This window comes from Microtus pennsylvanicus, chromosome 4, assembly GCF_037038515.1.
Source record: "Microtus pennsylvanicus isolate mMicPen1 chromosome 4, mMicPen1.hap1, whole genome shotgun sequence".
NCBI lineage: Eukaryota > Metazoa > Chordata > Mammalia > Rodentia > Cricetidae > Microtus > Microtus pennsylvanicus.
This window is the reverse complement of record NC_134582.1, coordinates 18370295-18381526: the sequence shown is the minus strand read 5'-3', so window position 1 is coordinate 18381526 and position 11232 is coordinate 18370295.

Below are 11232 nucleotides of genomic sequence, written 5' to 3'. Positions count from 1 at the left end.
TTTATTTATTATGTATATAATGTTCTGTCTGTGTGTATGCCTGCAGGCCAGAAGAGGGCACCAGAACTCATTACTGATGGTTGTGAGCCACCATGTGGTTGCTGGGAATTGAACTCAGGACCTTCGGAAGAGCAGGCAATGCTCTTAACCACTGAGCCATCTCTCCAGCCCCCCCCCATCTAATTTTTATTACCACACCCTAGCCTATTCGAGCACAGACCTTTCTTTTTTTCCTCCTCTTAAAATTATACCTGCAAGGTCATTTGATTGATGCTCGTTTTTCTGCCAGAGTCAGAAAACAGCCACTTTGACTTTTCTTCCTCACTTAATAAAGCATCTCTGTGGAAACAGGTATTTAGGTCTAGTTTGTGCCTAATCTGGGGTTTGGGAGGAAACCCCCACTGTTCGGGGGTCTCCTTCGGTCCCATCTTTGCAGCCTCAACTTTTCCTCAAGCACCTCATCTGATGCCCTACCCTCCTTCACTTCCCCATTGGGCTGTTAATATCCATCCCGCACAAATAAACCAGGCTCTCCATCTCAATATCTTCCTTATTTCATTATTTCTTCAAAGCCCATTTTTTTTATGTAAGGTCACCTATTTGTGGGTTCTGGAGGTTCAGATGTAGTCATATTTGGGGAGTCTTATTCAGCCTGCCACACTGTGTTGTTGCAAATGTTCTTTTCCAATTGTCTGAGAACATTGGAACTCAAACACCTGAGAAAGTGTTCTCTTTTTTCTCACATCATTTCTTAGAAGTGACCTACAAAAAAAGAATTGTCTCCCTAGACTCCGACACTGCACACCAGCTGTCCCAAATAGCCAGGCCCTGAGGTAGTGATTGCATTATCTGAGAACTCAATTTCCTTTTTCAGGTCCCAGGATGACAAGCCCCATTACAGCAGCAGAACTGGAGAACAGTAATTGCCCTGTTATCAAGGGGAGAGGAGGTGGGTATGTTAGCCATGACGACAGTGAGCACTGTCTGTAGAGAGGCCTATCTTGTCTTCACTTACATAGAACAGAAATTGAACAGAAGATGGTTCTTAAAACAAAGCATGTTGCCAGGCGGTGGTGGCACATGCCTTTAATCCCAGCACTCGGGAGGCAGAGGCAGGCGGATCTCTGTGATTCTGAGGCCAGCTTGATCTACAGAGCGAGTTCCAGGACAGGCTCCAAAGCTACACAAAGAAACCTTATCTCAAAAAACTTAAAAAAAATAAACATAAAAAACAATGTATGTTAATAAGATCTACCAAGTATACATGTCCACTTTCCAAGTATTTTTGATAGTTTATTGTGTGGTGGGGAAAGAATACATGGAACGACTGTCCTTCCTGCTCTGCGTCAGTCTTCCACCCGAAGCTTCCTTTAGTTTAGTTAAGGCTGTAGCCAACTGTTCCCCCCTGTGCGATAAAGACCCAGGTATCCATTCTTGCACTTAAGACTGTCTTGTCTGTGGCTTTCAACCCCAGTATGCATAGCACAAAGGCCAAGTCAAGCCAGTCTAAACAGGGATACTAACTGTTTTCATTCTGTGACTTAAGGACTAAATTCTTCGTCTGTTTGCTGTTTTTGTGATGGAGTTTTGTGAACAGCGCAGGCTGGCCTTGATCTGGAATTCTATGAGTTTGCATTTGACTCTTAACTGTCCTGTCCTCCACCCCCACCCCCATGTGTTGGGAATTACAGGAGAAAGAACTTATCATACCTGGTCTTCAATACTGAATTTTTGTCATAAAATATCACAAAGTGTCTGTTTTTCCTGCGGGTTACAGATGACAGGGTGCTTGGATCCTCTGTCACTACAGTGTACAGCAGCCCCAGGGCCGGACACAGACTCCTATCCTTGGTCATGCAAATGGCTGCTTCCTCCCACTAGGCCACATCTACCCCCAAGTCCTGGCACACAGATTTCTTGCCCCAAATCCATGACAGCCCTGCGCTGTTAACAGTCTCCTCGCACTCAAACAACAGGCTCCGGAAAGTCAGCCACGTCCCTTACTGGAAGGCACAACTGTGAACTCCATCTGCAGTCCGAGGAGCCCAGCACATCAGTTAAGACACTATTTATTATACTGCCCATCTCTGAGGCTCTCCTGCCTATGGAAACCTGTTGGGAGTATGGGCTTTATAAACATCGGTGGCAGAGTACCTCCATGAAGCTCGACCCTCAGAACTGCAAAATAAATTTATAGATTAATTAAAAATAGGCTGTGGGGGCTGGAGAGATGGCTCAGTGGTTAAGAGGACTGGCTGCTCTTCCAGAGGTCCTGAGTTCAATTCCCAGCAACCACATGATGGCTCACAACCATCTGTAATGAGATCTGGCGCCCTTTGGTGTGTGGGCATACATGGAGGCAGAATGTTGTATATATAATAAATAAATAAATCTTTAAAAAAATAAAAAATAAATAAAAATAGGCTGTGATCTTGTCACTGTTTTATCGTGGTATTACTGACCCTGTTTTTGGAGACAGGGAACCACTTAGGGCTGTCCTGGGCCTCCATCCTGCCACCACCTGTGGGCACGGGAGCTGCAGAATACACCAGCATGCCTGGTTCCACTATGGCTTTTTTTTCTTTTGGTTTTTTGAAACAGGGTTTCTTTGTTTAGCCTTGGGTGTCCTAGACCTTGCTCTGTAGTCCAGGCTGGCTTTGAACTCACAGAGATCCGTCTGCCTCTGCCTCCTGAGTGCTGGCATTAAAGGTGTGTGCCACCACTACCTGGTTCTACAGTGACTTTTAACTGTGATCCAGGCTACCATGGGGAATGGCAGCCTTGGGAAAGTGACCAGGGAAGATCTGCCTTCCTCTCACTCTCAGCCACTGTGAGTACCCAGGTTTGGAGCACAAACCCCTTTTAAAGATTCACTCTTATTGCTTTGTGTGGTATCTCATGCCTTTAATTCTAGCACTTGAGAGGCAGGCAAATGTCTATGAGTTTGAGGCCAGCCTGGTACACAGTAAGTACCATGCCAGTGAGAACTATACAGTAAGACTTTAAATATTTTTATTATTTTTAATTATGGGGGGGTGGGTAGGTGCCTGTGAGTATGGGTGTCTGTGGAGGTGAGAGGCATTGGATCCCCATGGAGCTGGATTTACAGACAGTTGTGTGCTGCCCAATGTGGGTGGTGGGAACTGAACTCGGGTCCCCTGCAAGAACTTTTAAACTTCGAGCTTCCCTTTCGAACCCTTTAAGAAACTCAAATCCACAAAGTCCTCTGCTCCTTTAGAAGCAAGAAATCAAGTCCATTAGTATCACCACAAGGATACTGCTCCTATGTTTCTCTCCTACATCTCCCTCAGTTCTGCCCACACCATTGCCCTGGATACTACGATCTAAATCACCTTCTCCCACTCTGCTTTATTCAGAAGGAAAACAAACTCACCAGCCACTCCTGGCTGAGGTAGGATCTCTTCATGAGAACTCATGAGTGAGACCACACATGTGACAACTGCCTTGGGCATGAGGGAATATACAGCTCTCAAATGTCTCACAAGGATTCCAGGAAAATCCTCAGGGCTGCAGACTGAAGTCTGACTTAAGGACCTAGCTTCCCTCCAGAAGCCTTAAGGATGCTCTCTGGCCATCCCCTCCATGGCGAAGCTCATCTTTTTCTTCCCTGCCAAACTTCCCATGAGAGCGAGCACCTGTATCTTCTTTGCCTATCTTGGGTTGTTTCACAGTCTTACAGCCAGAACTATGGCCTCCCTTGGTGTTGAGGACCCAGTGTGTGTGAGAGGGGCTGTTCTGTATTTGTGTGGTGGGAATCCAAAGAGAAAGGCAGACAGTTCCCACACAGAAGCGGTTGCAGCCAGTCATATCACAGCAGATGTAAGCTACTCTGCCACTCCACGACAACGTAAAAAACAAACAGAAAGCGGCAGTGTTCAAATAAATCTCGGGGCTGTCCCTCAGTTGGTCCAGTGTTTGTCTAGCATGCGCCAAGTTGTGGATTCGATCCCCAGCACTGTATAAACTAGGCGGTGCACATCTGTAGACCTAGTACTTGAGATGTGGATCCGAAGTTCAAAGTCATACATGATTGCATAGCAAATTAGAGGCCCCATATCCAAAACATTTTTTTCTAAATTTATGTGTCATTTAAACTGACCTAGAGCAGATAAAACATGTGAAATCTAACTCACTGTAGATCAGCATACTACATGAATCAGAAAAGGAAAGCAAAGCAGGCAATAAAAGAGTGTGATCTCAACCAATTGGGAGGCTGAGGCAAGGTGAGCAAAAGTTCTGGGGCTACCTATGCTCCTGACCAAGTTCAAGGACAGCCTAGACAACTTGGTGAGACTTCATCTCACAGGAAGACATGGGGACACAGCTCAATGGTACAGAACTTGTTTAGCGTGCACTGACCTCGGTTCAGTCCTAAGTTCTGAAGGAGGGCAAAACAAACACCCTTGGAAACAATAGTGTGTTTCCCATAAGCAAGGGTACCATGCTCACCCTTTTCGAAAGAATAATAACAGAAACATTGTTGGGGACTGCGGACCACCAGACCCTGAATTTCTTGTAAACAACTTGTTTTTCTCTGCACTGAGCAACCTGCAACTGCTCTGAGCACGAGACTCTGATGGCAGGAGAGTGGGTTCTAGTGGCTGCAGCTGAAAGATCCCGAGAGCAGGGGTGTGGCCAGAGCCCTATATAAGCTGCTCCTGAACACAATAAAGGGAGCATGCTTGGGATTCTTGTCTTAAGGATGTCCCTGTGGCCCCGTCTGTATGTCTGTGTTTGTATGTTTTAAAATTTTCAGCCTAGTTCCCGTAGCAGTAGAGCATGGAATGGAACCGGTGTAGTTTGGAACGGAACCGGTGCTTTACAGAACCTAAGTATGGGTAGGCTTATCCCTCCTCCGTTAGCAGACATTCAGGGGCCCTAAGCACAGATGTGCTGAGGAACTTGGTGATGAGCTCTAACGAAGCTATCTGCTCTTACAGGCTAAGGAAAACTCCAGGAATTGCGCAAATCCCGAACTCTGCAGCTATTGTGGTTCCCAGCTCTATACGAGATGTTTTGGTTCCACCTACTGGCTGCTGTCTTACTAAGGCAATCCAGAGCCCTGGATGGAGTCCATCCACAGCCCCAAGAGCAACCGAATGGGTGGATGGACCTGTGAAAAGGGGATGGTTCTCACAAATATAATCTTGGGGGAGAAAAGACAGGTTGGAAATTACATGTATAGAAAGTTAAAAAACAAACACTGAAACTAGTGGAGGCAGAATTTTCCAGAGAAAATGAACAAGAGATCCAGATCTAGGTATCTTAAGAGATTTTTTTTTTTGGTTTTGTTTTTTATGTTTTGGTTTTTCAAGACAGGATTTCTCTTTGTAACCTTGGTCATTCTGGAACTCACTCGGTAGACCAGGCTAGCCTCAAACTCAGAGATCCACCTGACTCTGCTTCCCAAGTGCTGGGATTAAAGATGTGCACCACCACTGTTCAGCCTTTTTTGGGGGGTGGGGGGACAGGGTTTCACTGTGGAGCAGCCTTGGCTGAAGCAGTGTTGGTAATGAGTCCAGTTTCCTGCTCCTGGGAGGAGGATTTGTTTGTGTGGTCCCAGGGACTGAACCCAAGGTTATCATGTGATGGTGCTGCTCTCTACCACCAGCCTCCGTCCTCACCCCAGGATGGGGCTCAACAGCTGCAGGTGCAGGGGTGCTCATTTCCGGCTCCAGTGGGACTCAACTGAGCTTGCAAGATGAGCACACAGCTTGCAGTTTGTGGTGTCTTTGTATTTAGAGACAGGTCTTTACTCTATAACCTATACTGGCCTTTGACATAGCAATTCTATTGTTTTAGCTCCCAAATGTTAGGATTACAGGTGTGAGTCACCATGCCAATAGAGCTGATTCTGACGGCTCTAGCTATTGCTACGGAAAGACCCGGATAAATCCAGACCCCCCCTAGCAGGAAAAAATAGAGCCAAAAATCTAAGCAGGGAGAAAAGAATCAGAAATCTAGAATTAGCTGGTTCAGTGACTGTGTTTCAGGAACTAGCTGAAGATAAAGTTAGATTGTAATCTTGAGAATAATCTTGAGAAACAGGGAGTTTCCCACTTGTGATTATCATTGGTATTTTTGGAATATTGTGTTTCAGGAACTAGCTGATTATGACCTTGAGAGTGATCTTGAGAGGCGTGGAGTTGCCCCCTTGTGATCATCATTGGTATTTTTGGAATTTTCTATGATGCCCCCCCTACCCCTTTGGATTACTGGGCTGTGGTTCCTTCCCTTAAAACCCCTTCTGGTTACTCGGGGTCGAACTCTTCCCCTACGTGGGTTATGAGTCTCGGCCCCAGTGCACTGGTTCCCATCTCATCGATTAAACCTCGTGTGATTGCAGCACGAAAGGTCTCTCGCGAGTTACTGGGGGGGTTGTATTATCCTGAGAATTGAGTGAGAGTCTCCCCACACTGGGGGTCTTTAACTACCTTTAGGGACAGTGTCAGCTGGAAAACTGGCTCCTGGCTTCCTCCTACTGGTGGTAAGTATTCTAGCAGGAGCAGACTAGCAGCCAACCGGGAGTAAAATGACTTTCATTAGATCAACCTGAAGGTAGAGAGCAGCATCCTACCTATACTTACACAACCCTGGGTGATGCTGTGTTCTCTTTTTGCCTTGTCTGTTTTCTTGAGGTAAGATCTTCTTGTAGTCCAAGCTAGCCCTCAATCTGTGCTCTTTCTGTCTCCACCTTCTGAGTGCTGGATTTACAGGTTGCAGCACCAATGCTGGGAACTATTCCTTTTGCTTCTAATTAGCTCTCCCCAATACATTTGAAACATTTTTGTGTGTACGTGTGTTTCAGATTCTCAGATTGAAATGGCTAAAGGGAAGTGGTTTTCTGATTGAATGTTTAATAATAGTATACATAACATCAATTACAAATTGTTAAAATTTATGTTCCTAAGGGAGTCAATGTTGAAGCTTAATGAACAAAAAATATAGTAATATTAAAAATATAGATAGAAAACTACAGAGGTGCTTTAGAAATCCCTAAAACAATACAGGGCAATCTCTTAGCTGCCCGCCAGAATTTGATGGTAAGAACTGACTGCTGTCATGAGGCACAGAGAAATCTAGCTGTCGCTGACTGGCAGACTTCTTCCTGGCCAGGTAGCTTTCATACTACTGGAAGATGCTATAGGGGCTGCTAGGGAAGACAAGCTAATAGTTTTACCCAGCTGTGAGCCCTGCAAACTATAAAATGCATGTTTGGCAAGATATGCCCATGGGAGCATCAGTGGCATAACCGGTACAGGGGACTCAATAGCTTTCTGATTGGATTCAGGGCCTGTTCCACAGGAAGAAACTCATGCCTAGTATTATAAATTGGGCTAAGAATTCCTTGCTGCCGGGCGATGGTGGCACACGCCTTTAATCCCAGCACTCAGGAGGCAGAGGCAGGCGGATCTCTGTGAGTTCGAGACCAGCCTGATCTACAGAGCTAGTTCCAGGACAGGCTCCAAAGCCACAGAGAAACCCTGTCTCGAAAAAAAAAAATCATTGCTGGGGAAGTTATCAGATGGTAGGCAGAGCCTATTATTCTGCTAAATGGACATAGTATAAATCTCTACCTTATCTCTATACCTATGGATTAGTGCGGCTCTTAGTCCTTGTCAGAGAAACTTCTTTAACTGAGTATGGGGCTTAATACAGATTCATGACTGGTCAAGGTACAGAGAATAAGTATCTGTGGAGTGCTCAGCCATAAATGGGGCATCGATTTCACATATTTTCCTCCCCCAAGTCTTAGGGTACATCTTAGAAGAGAGGATGGAAAGATTACAATTGCCAGGGATTGTGGGGTGGGGAGCTGCTGAGAAACTGTTTTCTGGAGATTGCACACATGACTTGAAAGCAGCTGTGACCGCCTGCACAAGACCCGTACAAGATCAAGCCAGTCGCCGAGTGATGGTGGCGCACACCTTTAATCCCAGCACTCGGGAGGCAGAGGCACGCAACTTCTCTGTGAGTTCGAGACCAGCCTGGTCTACAGAGCTAGTTCCAGGACAGGCTCCAAAGCCAGAGAAACCCTGTCTCAAAAAACAAAACAAAACAAAAAGACCAAGCCAGTCACCATTTCAGTGTGGGTGGGGGACAGCTTCACAGGTGGTTTGGAGAGGTTAATGGAGAGGCCAGTGATTTTTAGGGGAGCGCAGGACTGTTAGGGCAAGGAAACTATTTTGTATGATTTTACAGTGATGGATACAAGCCATTTTATGTTTGTCAAAACCTACAGAACATATACCAAGAATGAGCCCTTATGTAAAAATTACAGGCTTTGGTGTTGCTGCTATGTTGTAACAAATAACAACAGTGCCTGCCACGCTGTAGAATGTAGATAGCAGAGGGCATTGTGTGCATGCAAGGGTCTATTTAGGAGAGTTCTGAATGTATTTTCTGTCAATTTCTCTGTGAATCTCAAAGCACTATAAAAACTTAGGTTTGTTTTTCTGAGACGGTTTCTCTTGGTAGCCTTAGCTGTCCTGGAACTCATTATGTAGACTAGGCTGGGCTCAAAACCACAGAGATCTCCTGCCTCTGCCTCCCAAGTGCTGAGATTAAAGGTGAGTGCCACCACTGCCTAGCATTTCTTCTTCTAAAAATCCCATTCCCTCTATTTCATATTCTACTTTCAGATAATGTTTACTATCTCTATATAAACTTGGTGTCTAGGAGCTGGAACAATGTCCCAGCAGTTAAGATTTAGACCAGGCTGGTCTCGAACTCACAGAGATCCACCTGCCTCAGCCTCCCGAGTGCTGGGATTAAAGGAGTGCGCCACCACCGCCCGGCCCAGCAGTTAAGATTACTGGCTGCTTTTACAGAGGACCTGGGTTCAGCTTACAGCATCCACATGGCAGCTCAAAATCTGTTTGTAACTCCAGTTCTAGGGAATCTGACACTCTCTTCTGACCTCTACAGGTACTGCATACACAAGTGATATACTACAAACACGCAAGCAATCCACTCATACACATAAAATAAAATTAATCTTTAAAAAATAATTAAGGTTAACTGGGTGGTGGTAGTGCAGGCCTTTAATCCCAACATTTGGGAGGCAGATCTCTGAGTTTGAGAAACCCTGTATCCAAACAAACAAAGATTGCTTAGTGTTTATATATATATATATATATATATATATATATATATATATATATTTTTTTTTTTTTTTCTTCAAGATAGGGTTTCTCTGCAGATTTGGAGCCTGTCCTGAAACTAGCTCTTGTAGACCAGGCTGGCCTCGAATTCACAGAGATTCACCTGCCTCTGCCTCCCAAGTGTTGGGATTAAAAGCCAGCGCCACCACTGCCACGTAGTAATATGAGCGGCGGGGCTGCGTCCCCAAAACCCCAGCCGCCTGCCTGGCTAGCTTATGCCCCGAAATAATTACACAGACACTGTATTCTTTTAATCACTGCTTGGCCCTTAGCTCTAGCCCTTACTGGCTAATTCTGATATCCCAATCAACCCATCTCTAACAATCTGTGAGCACCGGTCTTACCGGGAAGATTCTAGCCTAAGTCCATCCTGGGTCGGAGCTTCATAGCGTGCGTCTTCCCTGGAGCAGGTAGCATGGCGTCTCTCTCTGAGGTGTCTGCTCCGGAGAGGAGAGCTGTCGAGTCTGACCTCACTTCCTCTTCCTCCCAGCGTTCTGTTCTGTTTACTCCTCCCACCTATCTCCTAACCAATGAGATGGGCCAAAGCAGTTTCTTTTAATTTAACCAATGACCTTCCTCCATCACTGCCAGGCAAATATTTATTTATTTTCTTTTTAAGATTTATTTATTTATTATGTATACAACATTCTGCCTCGATATATGCCCACACGCCAGAGGAGGGCACTAGATCTCAGTACAGATGGTTGTGGGAATTGAACTCAGGACCTCTGGAAGAACAGCCACTGCTCTTAACCTCTGAGCCATCTCTCCAGCCCCCGCAAATATTTATTTTTAAAAGTATACATTGTACTTTTATATAGTGAGTGTTTTTTCTGGAACTGTCTCAGAACATAAAGAGGTTACAGTTATTCATTTTCTGTGCAACATAAAGGGGTTACAGTTATCATTCACTTTCTGTGCAACTGATGCACCTGGAGTCTACCTCTGAAATAGGAATAAAATACATTTTTAAAAGAATTACTTTGAGCCAGGCAGTGGTGGCACAAGCCTTTAATCCCAGCACTTGGGAGGCAGAGGCAGGCGAAACTCTGTGAGTTCAAAGTCAGCCTGGTCTACAAAGTGAATTCTAGGACAGATTCCAAAGCTACGGAGAGAAAAATCCTGTCTTGAAAAACAAAACAAGCAAATAAAAAAAAGGAAGTATTCTAACCAAGCCAGGTAGTCTACAGGACAGCCAGGACTGTTACACAGAGAAACCCTGTCTCAAAAACGAAACACACAAAAAAGAATTTTTTTTTATTTACGTCTCTCTCTGTGTATGTGTGTCTGTTGTGTGCCGGAGAGTGCAGGTTCTCATGGAAGCCAGATGTTTCAGAGTCTCTGAAGCTGGAATTAGAGGAGGTGAACCATACAAGCCATCTCTCCAGGCCCAAATCTTTGTTTGCTTTTTGAGACAGGCTCTCTCTGTGTTGCTTTGGAGCCTGTCCTGTAACTCATTCTTGTAGACAAGGCTGGTCTTGAACTCACAAATATCTGCCTGCCTCTCAAGTGCTGGGATTAAAGGTGTGGGCCACCACCGCAGGCTGGTCCAATTTTTTTTTTAATTTAAAGAAGATTAAGGAAAATTAAGAAAAAAATAAAAGAACTGATAAGATCATTTCACTTCCTGTCTCTACAGGTTTATAAACAAATCGATCGATCAGAGAATGGAGGCCAATAATTTTGATATCTTTTTAGTCTCCTTTTTAACACAATTCTCATTCTTTTTAAATGTTTATTTTTGTGTGCATACATGTTTCACCTGTATCCATGCGTGTGCATTATATGATTCCCGTGCCCATGGAAGCCAGAAGCAGACGTTATATTTCATGGGAATTAAAGATGACAACCAACCTCCCACCTAAAAACCTTGGTACAATGAATGTTCCATCACTTCCTAGATTTGTCTGAACCTCCCGATTTGAGCATTTTCCATCATAGGTTTCTCTCTGCAAGCTATTTTTTATTTCACTTACTTCTCCATTAAAGACTGGCTCCGTGCAAATAAATACTGAACATCATTTTGGGTCCTGCAATTTCTCTAGGT